Genomic DNA, 13,924 nt, shown 5'->3' with positions numbered 1-13,924 from the left:
TATGACACAGGGGTCGGTGTTGGGACCTTTGTTATTTGCTATTTACATAAATGATCTGGATATGAATGTAGAAGGCATGATTAGTAAATTTGCGGATTTAATTTCCTATAAAATTAGGAAGTATCATTGATAGCGAGAACGTTATCAAAAATTACAGACAGATCTTGATCAGATGGGGAGGTGAGCTGAGAATTGTCAAATGTAATTCAGTACAGAAAAGTGTGAGATGTTGCATTTTGGAAAGTCAAACCAAGGTAGGACTTATACAGTAAATGGTGAGGTCCTGAGGAGTGTTGTGGAACAGAGGGACCTAGGAATACAAGTACATATTTCATTGAAAGCGGCATCACAGATAGACAGGGTGGTGAAGAAAACATTTAGCACGCTGGCCTTCATCAGTCGCAGCATTGAGTATAGGAGTTGGGGCATTATGTTAAAGTTGTGTAAGTCGTTGGTGAGGCCGCACTTGAAGTATTGTGTACAGTTTTAGTTATAAAAAAGACATAGTTAAACTGAAAAGTGTGCAAAGCAGATTTATGAGGATGTTGCCAGGACTAGTAGGCCTGAGTTGTAGAGGGAGGTTGGCCAGGATATGACTTTATTCCTTCGAATGTAGGAGAATGAGGGGTGACCTTGTTGAGGTGTATAAAATCATGAGGGGCATAGATAGTTTGAATGCATATAGTCTTTTTCCCAGGGATGGAGAATTGAAAACTAGAGGGCATAGGTTTAAGGTGAGAGGACATAGATTTAAGAAGGACCTGATGGGCAACTTCTTCATGCAGAAAGTGGTGTGCATATGGAACGGGCTGCCAGAGAAAGTGGTTGAAGCATGTACAAAGGAAACATTTAAAAAACATTTGGATAGATACATGGATGGGAAGAGTTTAGAGGGATATGGACGAAATGCGGGCAGTTGGAACTAGCTAAGTGGGCACCATGGTCAGCAGGAACAGTTTGGGCTAAAAGGCCTGTTTCCATGCTGGATTATTCTATGACTCTATGAAGTTGGGATAAGATTTACCTCGGTAGGATAGGGCACTGATGAGATGACCAATCTATTTTGAGGGCAGGATGGCATATTGATACCATTATCACAATGTCGAGCTGAAAGTACAGAGTAAGTGCTCATTTGTAGCTCACTATTTGGAGAGGAAGTTGGTGGATGGCAGGAAATCCAACCGTTCCAAAACAGAACTGAGCTGCAAACGGGGACTGAAAGGGGAGAGGATTTCTTTGGAAGGATGCTGTTGGCACAGGGAAGTGTGGAGCAGACTGTAAGATCTTTGTTGCACCACTAAATTACTTTTGAAAAAACACCTTGGGCTGTTTTTATCATTCATTCATGGGTCGTAGGTAATGCCAGCTGGGTCAATATTTATTGACCATCCTTAATTAGAAGGTGGTGGTGAGCTACCTTCTTGAGCTGCTGCAGTCGATTTGCTGTAGGTACACCCACAATGCTGTTTTGGAGAATACTCCAGGAGTTTGATCTAGTGACACTGAAGGTTTATGAGTAAGTTGCAGGGAGACTACTGTTTAGTGGGTGGGTGGGGGGACGGGGGTGGTGCGGGGGGTGGTGTGGTGGGGTGTGGGTGGGTGGGTGCATCTACAAACTACTGCTACCAATGACTTCTTTCCCTTGCTGTTATTTACCTCCATGCAAAAGGACTCTATATCATCCGAGCCGAGGTCACCTCTCACAACTGTCCTCATTTCATCTCTGACTAATAGTGCTATACCTCTACCTTTTCCATCTTCTCTCTCTCCAAAAGGTCAACCATCGCCTTTTAATTCTATCTCTGTAATGGCTACAAAACATATCCATTTACCTGGATTTGCACAATCAGTTCATCCACTCTATTCTGAAAGCTTCATTCATTAAGATAGAAAGTCTTTTTAATCTCCTAACTTTGTACTGTGACCCTCTTTGCCTCTTGCCCTTGATTACCCTCTTTATTGCTTCTGCATTTTATTGTTCTTTCTTTTCTTAACATTCTTGTTTCTCTTTCTCTTGTCACCCTGTTTAGGCTCCCACCCTCTTCCCATTCTAGTTTCAATCTGCCCCAGAGCAAATACTTGCCCTAGGACATCAGTCCTAGCTCTGCCCAGGTGTAACCAGTCCAATACTGATCCAACCTCCCCAAGAATTTGTCTCAATGTGCCAGGAATCTGAAACCCTCCCCCTTGCAACATCTTTTCAGCCATGTAATCTACTGATAATTTCTACACTACTACGTGGCACAGGTAGGAATCCTGAGATCACTACCTTTGAGGCCTTACTTTTCAACTTACTTCCTAACTCCCTACATTCGACTTTTAGGACCTTATTCCTGTTTTTTTTTCACCTGTGTCGTCAGTACCACTCTGTACCATGACCACTGGCTGTTCCCCAATTCCCCTGCAAAATGTCACAAAGCTACTCTGAGACCCTAGCACCAGGGAGGCAACATATCATCCTGAAGTCTCATTTGCAGCTACAGAAACGCCTATCTATTCCTCCTATAATTAAATGGCTATTGTGTGACTATTGCATTCCCACACTTTCTCCTCCTCTCCCGGGCAGCAGAGCCAACAACGCTGCAGTGAATTTGACTGTTACTAGTTTCCCCGAGAGTCCTTTACCCAAACAGTATCCAAAATGGTGTATGTATTTTGTAGGGGAAGAGCCACAGTGGGGTTCCTGCCCTGCCTGCCGAGTCCTGTTACTCTGCCTGGTGGGCACCCATTCCCTTTCTGTCTGTACAGTCTGAACCTACAGAGTGACCACCTGTCTGTGTACTAGTCACGATTCTCTCAGCTTCATGGCTGCTCCAAATTCTCTCCAGTCCCCGCTCCAGGTTGGAAACTTGGGATTCCAAGAGCTGCAGTTGGAGATTGTTCCTGTACACGTGCTGGCCCGGTGCACTGGAAATGTGCTCAGCTTCTCACATAGAGCAGGTGCAGCAAACCATAACTCTGAGCTCTCCCACCATGACTTGCCCCTTTGGATTAAACTCTCAAATCAGAAAATACTTCAGGCCCTTCTTCCCTTGACCTCGTTAGAACACAATACAGCCTTTACAATCTATATACCACAAGAAAAAGAGTTTACAAACTATAAATGCTAGTTCTATCTGTTAATTTACTGAAAAAAACCTCCTATATTCATGTCCAAATCATCAATGTAGGCTTCCAGTCACAAAAATAACCTTCAACCAGCTACCTACTGTTAAGCTAATTTGGATCCAACTCACCAATTTTGATTTGATTCAATTTGAATTATTGCTGTCATATGTATCAGGATACAGTGAAAAGTGTTGTTTTGCATGCTCTAGAGGTAGAGGGTACCATGCAAAGTACATGGGTAGCAGAACAGAGTGCATAATACAGCATTATAGCCACAGAGAAGATGCAGAGAGAGAGATCAACGTTAACATTTGAGAGACCTGTTCAAATTTGCCATAGATCCCAAGACATCTTAACTTCTTGACCAGTCTCCCATGCAACTCATTGTCGAAGCCTTTCTAGAATCTGCGTGGATCACTTCAACCAGTCATTTAAAAAAAAATTCAATTCAGATCTTACTGTCTGCCACGGTGGGAACTAAGACCATGCCTCAGACCCTGCGGAGTATAAATCAAGCAACATTACCATGGCACCACCATTTCCTCAGCAAGCCCAAAAAAATTGTCAGACATGATCTGCCCATGACAATATCGTGTTGACTGTCCTCAATGAAACCTTGTCTCTGCAGAATTATTTTCCTAAACATATTCAAATATTAATGTCAGAATCCCTGAAACCTTCCTTTTTTTCCTTCTTCATTCATTCACAGGATGATGGTGCTGCTGGCGAGGCAGCATTTATTGCCCAGAGGGCAGTTCAGAGTCAACCACATTGCAGTGTGTCAGGAGATACATATAGGCCAGACCAGGTAAAGATGGCAGTTTCTTTCCCTAATGGATATTAGTGAACCAGATGGGTTTTTCCCTTGACAATTGATAATGGATTCATGGTCATCATTATACTCCTAATTCCAGATATTTATTGAATTCAAATTCCACCATCTGCCATGGTGGGATTTGAACCTGGGTCCCCAGAACATTATTTGGGTCCCTGGGTTAACATTCCAATGACAAAACCACTAGGCCATCACCTCCCCAGTACCACATTAGCTGTATTCCAACTCTCTGGCACTTCTTCAGTGTCCAGAAAGGATTTGAAAATTAATGAAAAGGACCCTGTGATCTCCTCCATTGCCTCCCATGGCAGCCTAGGATACATCTCATCTGGGCCTGCAGATTTATCCAATTTTAAGCCTGCTAAAACCATTCATAATTCTCCCTCTCAATGCTAATTTGATCAAGACTGCAGTGAGAACCTGTAAGCCTCTTTGTATATTGAGTGGGCAGCATGGTAGCTCAGTGGTTAGCACTGCTACCACACAGTGCCAGAAACCTGGGTTTGATTCCACCCTCAGGTGAGTGTCCGTGTGGAGTTTGCTCATTCTCCCTGTGACTGTGTGGGTTTCCTCTGGGTGCTCCGGTTTCCTCCCACAGTCCAAAGATATGCAGGTTAGGTGATTGGCCATGCTAAACTACCCCATGGTGTCAGAGATGTGCAGGCTAGGTGGGTTAAGCATAGTAAATGTTGGGTTATGGGGATAGGGTGGGATGCTCTTTGGAGGGTTGGTGCTGACTTGGCCTCTATCTGCACTGTAGGGATTCTATTCTTAGTATCTACATCCAAGACAGCAACTGTTTGAGCCTGAATACCACCAAACTGAGCTTGCATAGCAAAAATCTACCTTTGGGATGATAATATTAGTTTTAAATAACATTAGAATGTGTTAGAGCAATAAATTTCCACTGTTGGTATAATTTCAGCTTGTTCATCGATTATATAAAAAGCATACAACTGTAAACCTGCCAGCCCCACTGTCTCATTAACCAAAAACTAAGCTGAAAATTGGATTCTCCAGCGTCTGCAGTTCCTGCTATCTCTGAAAATTGGATCATCTTAGCTTTCAGTTCTACTGGAAATAGAAAGTAGATAAATGTGCTGCTGGCACTTCATATTGTGATTGTGGCGTTGAATCAAGCATCTGCCTCACCATCAGTTGGCTCTTCACCCAGCTGACTGCCTTGGCCTGGTTACTGTTACAGTAATGCAGAAAATCCACTCTCCTTAAACGCTATCTGTCCGTCCAAACAAGGGAACTGCAACCATCAATATTGCTGCAATTTGGAACATGAAAAATAGAATGCCAGGACAGAGGGAAGGTTCTAGGGAAATGTGTATGTTGCTGGAGGCTTTAGTGATGGAACTGGGAAGGATGAGAGATGCTATCATTAAGCAAAAGGGCAGGAGGCATTCAAGGACAACGTTCAGGAAGGAATGCGAGTAGGTGGCCAGGGAGGGCACATCCTGGTGTATGGACCAAGGACCTGGCAACAGTGTCACAAGAAGTTGAATGATCTCACACAGGTCATTAAGGTCAGTGAATGAACATTCATAGACACAGCACACCACCAAACAGACACCCATTAAATGCTTCTCACTCCTATCAACAGCATTCATTGGTGCTCAGGACTAATGCCTAACACTCAGGTACACCACTCCAACTTCACACACTGACCAAAGTTCCCAGCCTCATTCCCCCTCTTGCTGCCATTGCTTGCCTCCAGATAACAAACTCCACAGCCACATGACCCAAACTGAGTGTGCACAATTATAGACATTCTGATTTCTGTCTTGCAGCACAGGGTGTCACACAACAGAAGACACAAGGACTCCTTCATCTTCCAAACCCGAGAGAAGTGTTAGCTCTAAGCATCACGGGGCAGAGTCTCTGTCATCTGATATTGCTGACAGCATTGAGATAATGATGTGTTCCTACCTTCTGCACCATCTCAACTCCTAGCTCCCCGTTATCCCGCTTTTCGGCATGATGAGCAAGATGGAGACAGTGTGACTATGGGACTTTTTGCTTTTCATTACAACTCCTTCACCCCAACATAACCCCTTCTGATTATCTGAGTTTAGGTTCTCAAAGGAGGAAGAGCCACTATCCAGGTCCGTGCCACAGTTTCTGTAACAAGAGATAGGTTCTTGATTATCAAGGAGATTAAGGGTTACAGGGAGAAAGCGAGAGAATGGGGTTGAGGAACTTATCAGCCATGATTGAATGGCAGAGCAGACTTGATGGGCCGAATGGCCTAATTTCTGCTCCTATGTCTTATGGTCTTAAGTTCATCATATCAGTGCAACGTGTACATTGTTGCTAACATAAAATAAACCACATCTTGTTTAAGATAGGACCGTCTGCTAATTTGACCCCGAGATTGTGGTGGTAAACCTACCCAATGATAAACAATTGTGTTTTACATCAAAGTGACCAATGGTGAGTATTTCCCATTCAACATGGGGCACGGTGTTTATGTGAAGGCACGTCAGTCCTGTTTTAGAACTGCCCTTACACACTCAATCTGTCATGCCATCACATACCATTCCAGAGATCTGAATGAAGAGGAAATCAGATGTCAGCCTGCTGAGGCATTTTGCTTTGCTGAGCCTGGAGCCTGAAATTGTTTTGTTGTGACTTGCTTTCCCTGTTCTCCATTACAGGAAATGCATATCACAAAGGTTGGTGTGGGAGAAATAGGTTTTTATTCAGAGGGTACTGGTGCCAGTACCAGATGAGGGAGCCATACTGTTGGGATAGCCTGCATCTACCCACACTAAGACCAGTGAATCATAACGAGTACTACAGAGAGGGCTTTAAAGTTGAGAGTGGGCCAGCATTCATGAGAAAGGACATTTTAAAAGTTAAAGAGAACTTTCAAATCAATAGTGTAAGATGGCACAAGAAGTCATCAGGATATGTCTCTACTTCTTACCTTGTGATGAAATGGACGTCATTAATGAAATGCTGAAGATGTCTGGGTGTAAGATATGATTCTGAGGAACTCCTGCAGAGATGTCCTGGAGTTGATGTGATTAACCTCCAACAACCACAACCATCTTTTTTTGTGCCAGGTATGACTCCAACCAGTAAACAGCTTCCCCCTGCCCCACCGATTCATGTTTACTTTAGCTTCTCCTGGACCACTCTTGCTCTAATGTGGCCTTGATGTCAAAGGTGCTCACTCTCACCTTGTTTCTAGAATTCAGCTCTTTTGTCCATGTTTGAACCAAGGCTGTATGGCTGAGTTGCCCTGACAGAACCTAAGCCGCCTGTCACTGAGCAGGTTATTGCTGAGCTGGTTCTGCTTGATAGCATGTCGATGGCACCTTCCGTCACTTTACCGATGATCAAGGGTAGACTGATGGGGCAGTAATTGGCTGGGTTGGATTTGTCCTGCTTTTTATGTACAGGACATACCTGGACAATTTTCCATATTTTTTAGGTAAATGCCTGTAATGTAACTGTACTGGAACAGCTTGCTTAGAAGTGCAGCAAGTTCTTGGCATGGTGGCCCAGTGGTTAGCACTGCTGCCTTACAGTGGCAGGGACCCGGGTTCAAATCCACCCTCGGGCGACTGTCTGTGTGGAGTTTGCACATTATCCCCTTATGTGCGTGGATTTCCTCCGGGTGCTCCGGTTTCCTCCCACAGTCCAAAGATGTGCAGGCTAGGTGGATTGGCCACGCTAAATTGTCCCTAGTGTTCAGGGATGTGTAGATTAGGTGGGTTACAGGGGGATGGGTCTGGGTGGGATGCTCTGAGGGTCAGTGTGGACTTGTTGGGCCAAAGGGCCTGTTTCCACATTGTAGGGATTCTATGATATCATTCTGCACTATTGCCAGAATGTTGTCAGGGCCCATAGCCTTTGCAGTATCCAGTGTATCCAACCATTTCTTGAAATCATGTGGAGTGAATCGAATTGGCTGAAGACCGTGTCTGTAATGCTAGGGACAACTGAGGCTTCATCAGAGGCCTCACAGATGATGTTATGTAACGTGATGACGAAATGGCTAAACAAGCCAGCTCAGAGAGCAAGTCTACAACCTCACCCCTGGAGGAAGCCGAGATGGACCATCTACTTGGCTCTTCTGGCTGAAGATTGCTGCGAATGCTTCAGCCTTACCTTTTGCACTAATGTGCTGGGCTCTTCCATCATTGAGGATGGGGATATTTATGGAGCATCCTCTTCCAGTGAGTTGTTTAATTGTCCACCACCATTCATGACTGGATGTGGTAGGACTGCAGAGCTTAGATCTGATCCATTGGTTGTGGGATCACTTAGGTCTGTCTATCACTTACAGTTAATGCTGTTTGGTGGCTTCATCAGGTTGACATCTCAACTTCAGGTGTGCCTGGTACTGCTCCTGGCAAACCCTCCTGCACTCTCCATTGAACCAGGGTTGATCCCCTGGCTTGCTGGTAGTGGTTGAGTGGGGGACATGAAGATATGACAACATAGATTGTGTTGGAGTACAATTCTGTTGTTGTTGATGGCCCACAGCACTTCATTGATGCCCAGCATTACATTACTTAAATCTTTTTGAAGATTATCCCACTTAGTACAGCAAAAGCGCCACAACTTGACATAACATATTTTTGTGTAAAGTCAGGACTTCTGTCTCCACAAGGATTGTGCAGTTGTCACTCTTACCGCTACAGTCATGGACAGCTTTATCTGCAGACATTGATTTCCTCACCACCTGCTACCACCACTTTTACACCATTGCAAAGTAACAGTCAAAGAGTCTTACAGTCATACAGCATGGAAACAGACCCTTCGGTCCAACTTGATTGTGCCAACCATGTTCCCAAACTAAACTAGTCCCACCTGCCTGCCCTTGGCCTATATCCATCCAAACCTTTCCTATTAATGTACTTATCCAAATGTCTTTTAAACATTGTAGCTGTACCTGCATCTATCACTTCCTCTGGCAGTTCATTCCACACACAAACCACTATCTGTGTAAAAACGTTGCCCCTCACGTCCTTTTCAAATCTTTCTCCTCTCACCTCAAAAAATATGCCCCCTAGTTTTGAACTCCCCCACCCTTGCTATTCACCTTATCTATGCCCCACATGATTTTATAAACCTCTACAAGGCCACCCTTCAACCTCCTCAGCTCCAGTGAAAAAAGTCCCAGCCTTTCCAGTCTATTTGCATATGTCAAACCCTCCATTCCCAGCAACATCCTGATAATTTTTTTCCTGAACCCTCTCCAGTTTAATAATATCCTTCCTATAACAGGGAAACCAGAACTGCACACAGTACTCTGGTAGAGACCTCATCAATGTCCTGTATAACCTCAACATGATGTTCTAATTCCTAATCTCACAATGTCTGAGCAATTAAGGCAAGTGTGCTAAATGACTTCTTATCCAGCCTGTCTGCCTGTGATACAAATTTCAAAGAATTATGTACCTGAATTCCTAGGTTTCTCTATTCTACAATATTACCCAGGGCCCTACTATTAATTGTAAAAGACCTGCCCTTGTTTGTTTTACCAAAATGCAATACCTTACATTTATCCAAATTAAACTCCATCTGCCACTCCTCAGCCCATTGGCCCAATTGATCAATATCTCATTGCAATCTTAGATAACCTTCTTCACTGTCCACTATACCACCAATTTTGATATCATCCGCAAACTTACTAACCATGTCTCCTACGTTCGCATCCAAGTCGTTCCTATAAATGACAGACACAGGTGGACCCAGTACCGATCCCTGCGGAACACCACTGCTCACAGGCCTCCAATTTGAAAAACAATCCTCTACTACCATCCTCTGTCTCCTACCATCAAGCCAAGTTTGTATTCAATTGGCAACCTCACCCTGAATCCCATGTGATCTAACTTTACTAGTTAGTTTATCATGCGGAATCTCAGTCAATTAATTCACCTCAGGAATTGTGACCTTTTTAATCAATATGCAAGAGATGGTCTCCCTGTATAGAAGAGACAATAAGGTGCAGGGCTGGATGAACACAGCAGGCCAAGCAGCATCATAGGAGCAGAGAGGCTGACGTTTCGGGCCTAGACCCTTCATCACACTTGTTTACATAATATTCATTTTTGATCACAAGATTTTGTCATTGCTTGATATACAAAGAAACTGGTTTGTCCACTCTGACGTTCGGGATTAACATAACACTGATGGTCGAATCATTGTGAATTTATTTTGAGATAACACACCTCACAAACACTGTGAGCAGTTTTTTTAAAAAAGAATGATAGGTTATGAGAACTGTAATGTACCAATTTTGTGCAGACGTAATGGGGATAAGATTGCACTTTTTTGGGACACAAAATGGGTTTAGCCATTTGTTAAAATGAGTGAAAGTTGGGAGTGTGATAAGAAGGAAATCTGCTACTGCTCATTTTTCATTATTACAGAAGATCAATTCTACTCCGGCACCTTTTTTGTGCTGTTGTTGCAAATGGATGAAATATATTTATTTTTATTTTATATCACAACATCTTTCAACCATTATCTACCAGCAGAGTTAATCACAGCAGTGGTAACTATTTTCTCTTCGTGATTAGTAAGGAAACTATTCTTAAGTACAAATGGGACAATTTCTTAAGCCAGCAAGAGAAAAGCCTAAGAAATCTGACATTGAGTAGAATTGATGCTTATGAGCTTTCAACCTATGATAAAATGACTTGGAAATTCTTCAGAACCGCTCCAAGTTCAACCGCCATTCTTTGCAGGAATTGTGGTGGGAATAACAGTTGCACATACTTACAGCTCCTTGTACTTTCTGCAGTGTAATAATGGAGGAGTTGGAGCTCCAGAGAATCAAATGGGCCAATGGGCCGAGGAGTCGCAGATGGAATTTAATTTAGATAAATGTGAGGTGCTGCATTTTGGAAAGTCAAATCAGGGCAGGACTTATATACTTAAATGGTAAGGTCCTGGGGAGTGTTGCCGAACAAAGTTCCTTATAAGTGGAGTCACAGTACACAGAGTAGTGAAAAAGGCGTTTGGTATGCATTCCTTTATTGGACAGTACGTTTAGTACAGGAGTTGGGAGGTCATGTTGTGGCAGTGCTGGACATTGCTGAGGTCACTTTTGGAATATTGCATTCAATTCTGGTCTCCCTGCTATAGGAAGGATATTGTGAAACTTGAAGGGGTTCAGGAAAGATATACAAGGATGTTGCCAGGTTTGGGAGTTTTGGCTATAGGGAGAGGCTGAATAGACTGGGGCTATTTTCCCTGGATGCTGTGGGATGACATTATAAAGATTTATAAAATCTTGAGGGGCATGGATAGGATGAATAGACAAGGTCTTTTCCCATGGTGTGGGAGTCCAAAACTAGAGACCATGGGTTTATGATGACAGGAGAAAGATTTAAAAGGGACCTAAGGGGTAACTTTTTCATGCAGAGGGTGGTGCGTGTATGGAATGAGCTGCCAGAGGAAGTGGTGGAGGCTGGTACAATTACAACTTTTAAAAGGCATCTGGATGGGTATATGGTTAGGAAGGGTTTAGAAGGATATGCGCCAAATGCTGGCAAATGAAGCTAGATTAATGTAGGATATCAGGTCAGCATGAACTAGTTGGACTGAAGGGTCTGTTTCCATGCTGTATAGCTCTATAACTCTAGGACTCTAATTACTGGACCAATATCTCATTTACAAGCAACCAAGAGAAAACCCTTGAAGAAAATATTCATCATATTTGATGTCTACTTCTGATATTAAAAATCTATGTCATTGGAAAGCAAAAATACTTGTTACCTAATTCAGTGATGCTTACCTGTCAGAAAAACAAGCCTTTCCCAATTTTCAATACTTTTGTTGCTGGTAAAAAGGAATGTTTAAAGGAAGTGATGAGAAAAATCTCTTAATGCCTCTTGATTTTTCTCCAGGATTGCAAAAGTGGTGCCCTGAAAATTAATGTTCAATTCCTCAAAACTCCAGGCCAACACTGGAGGGATCACAACTGTAACATCTAGAGTCTTATCCACCTTGCAAGGTCTCCAAAGAAGCAAATGTCAATTGACCAGAATTAATAGAATTGATTTGCCTCTTCAAATCTGTCAGTTTCAAATGGTTGAGAACGTGTACAAGTTTGACCGGAAAATTCAAGTGCTAAATCATACTCTGATCTGTGGAGTAAACATATTTTCATAGTTATTCATGTCACTTGTACAGAAATAACATCGTAAGCCATAGGAGCAGAATTAGGCCATTCGGCTCATCAAGTCTGCACCACCATTTGATCACAGCTGAACATGTTTTTCAATTCCATTCCCTTGCCTTCTCCTCATAACCCTTGATCCTGTTGCCAGTCATGAACCTATCTGTTTTAAATACACTCAATGACTTGCCAGTCCTGGGAGGAGTTGAATATTTTGAGAGGAGCCACTATGTGGACATCAAATATAAAATAATGGGGATACTGTCGAAGAATAAGTCCCAAAAAAAGGGACAACATTCTGAAACCTTACAAGGTTGAACAGGCAAGAGATTAAGATATGGTAAGTGAATGTCAGGGACGTGGTATTATCACTAGGCTATTAATCCAGAAACCTAGGTAATGTTCTAGGGACCTGGTTTCAAATTCTGCCATGGCAGGTAGTGGAATTTGAATTCAATAGAAATCAAAATTTGGAATTAAGGGTGGTCCAACAATGACAATGAAATCATTGTTGAGAGAAGAACACATCTAGCTTGTCCCTTTAAGGAAGGAAATGTATTGTCTTTACTTGGTCTGACCTACGTGTGACTCCAGATCCACAGCAATGTTGTTGACTCTTAATGGCCCACTGGGCAATTAGGGATGGGCAATAAATGTTAACTTTGCTAGCAACATATTAAAAAGAAAAGTAGTCCTAAATTTAGGCATGACTCCACTTAAATGTAATTAAGCACATATGCACTATTGAATTGTGTCTAATGTTCCGTGAGATGTTTTGGGTGGTGAGTTGACCTTTGTGTCATTTTATATCACCATCATCAACAGGCAGTGCATCTGCAAGGAGATTTAAAAATTAATTCATGGAATGTGACAGTTTCTGGCTGGGCCAGCATTTATTGCTTGTCCCTAGTTGCCTGTGGGAAGCTGGTGGGAAGCTCCCTCCTTGAACTGCTACAGGCAGATTTCAGTCACAGTTCACTGCTGCTGTCGTGCACGTGACAACCTTTCGCAGCAGGCAAGCCAGAGCCGCCTTTGTAGGGTTGCCATAGCTCACAGTACGTATTTCTACTGACTTACACATTGTGATGAGAAGATCCCACAAGTATCACTAGCTAAGTGGGCTTGGTGCAAATTGAGAGCTAAAAGACCCAATTTCAGGGTCTTGGTGTGACATACACGTGACTCCAGGCCCACAGCAATGTTGTTGACTCTTAATGGCCCTCTGCGAAATTAGGGGTGACCCAATTTCAGGGTCTAATGCTGGTGACCTAAGTAAAGATCCTTGATCAACATACAAGGTGTTAAAGTAATATTCAAGGCATTCAGTAGCTATTTAAGCTGTCCTAAGCAGATAGATTGTAAATACAGCAAACCAGCATCTATAAGACCAAAGTGCACTGGTTTATCAATTATTCCAGATAATCAACAGGTCCAAATAATCAATATAAAAACACACACTAAGTATAAAACTTAACAGCAGAGAGCCTTCTCACTCAAACCCTTAATCAGCTTCTTGGACATGCAGAGTTGGCAGTATTTGAGGAGAAATTGACTCTATAATGGTGGACTGAGAGTAGCGTGGATCTTGCAGCTGCTCCTGAGATTCAGGCTTATTTTTTGATTTACTTCTAGATTTCTTCTGGAGAGGGTTCTGAAGAGATTTACCAGGAATGGAGAGTTTGAGTTATGGGGAGAAGCTGGGACTTTTTTCACTGGAGCGTAGGAGGTTGAAGGATGACCTTATGGAGGTTTATAACATCATGAAGGGCATCAATAAATTGAATGGCAGGTTTCTTTGCCCTAAGCTGTGGGATTTCAAGACTAAGGGG

Source organism: Rhincodon typus, chromosome 4 (assembly GCF_021869965.1).
Source record: "Rhincodon typus isolate 14 chromosome 4, sRhiTyp1.1, whole genome shotgun sequence".
NCBI classification, from domain to species: Eukaryota; Metazoa; Chordata; class Chondrichthyes; order Orectolobiformes; family Rhincodontidae; genus Rhincodon; species Rhincodon typus.
The sequence above is the reverse complement of the archived record's forward strand: the minus strand, read 5'-3'. Positions refer to the sequence as shown.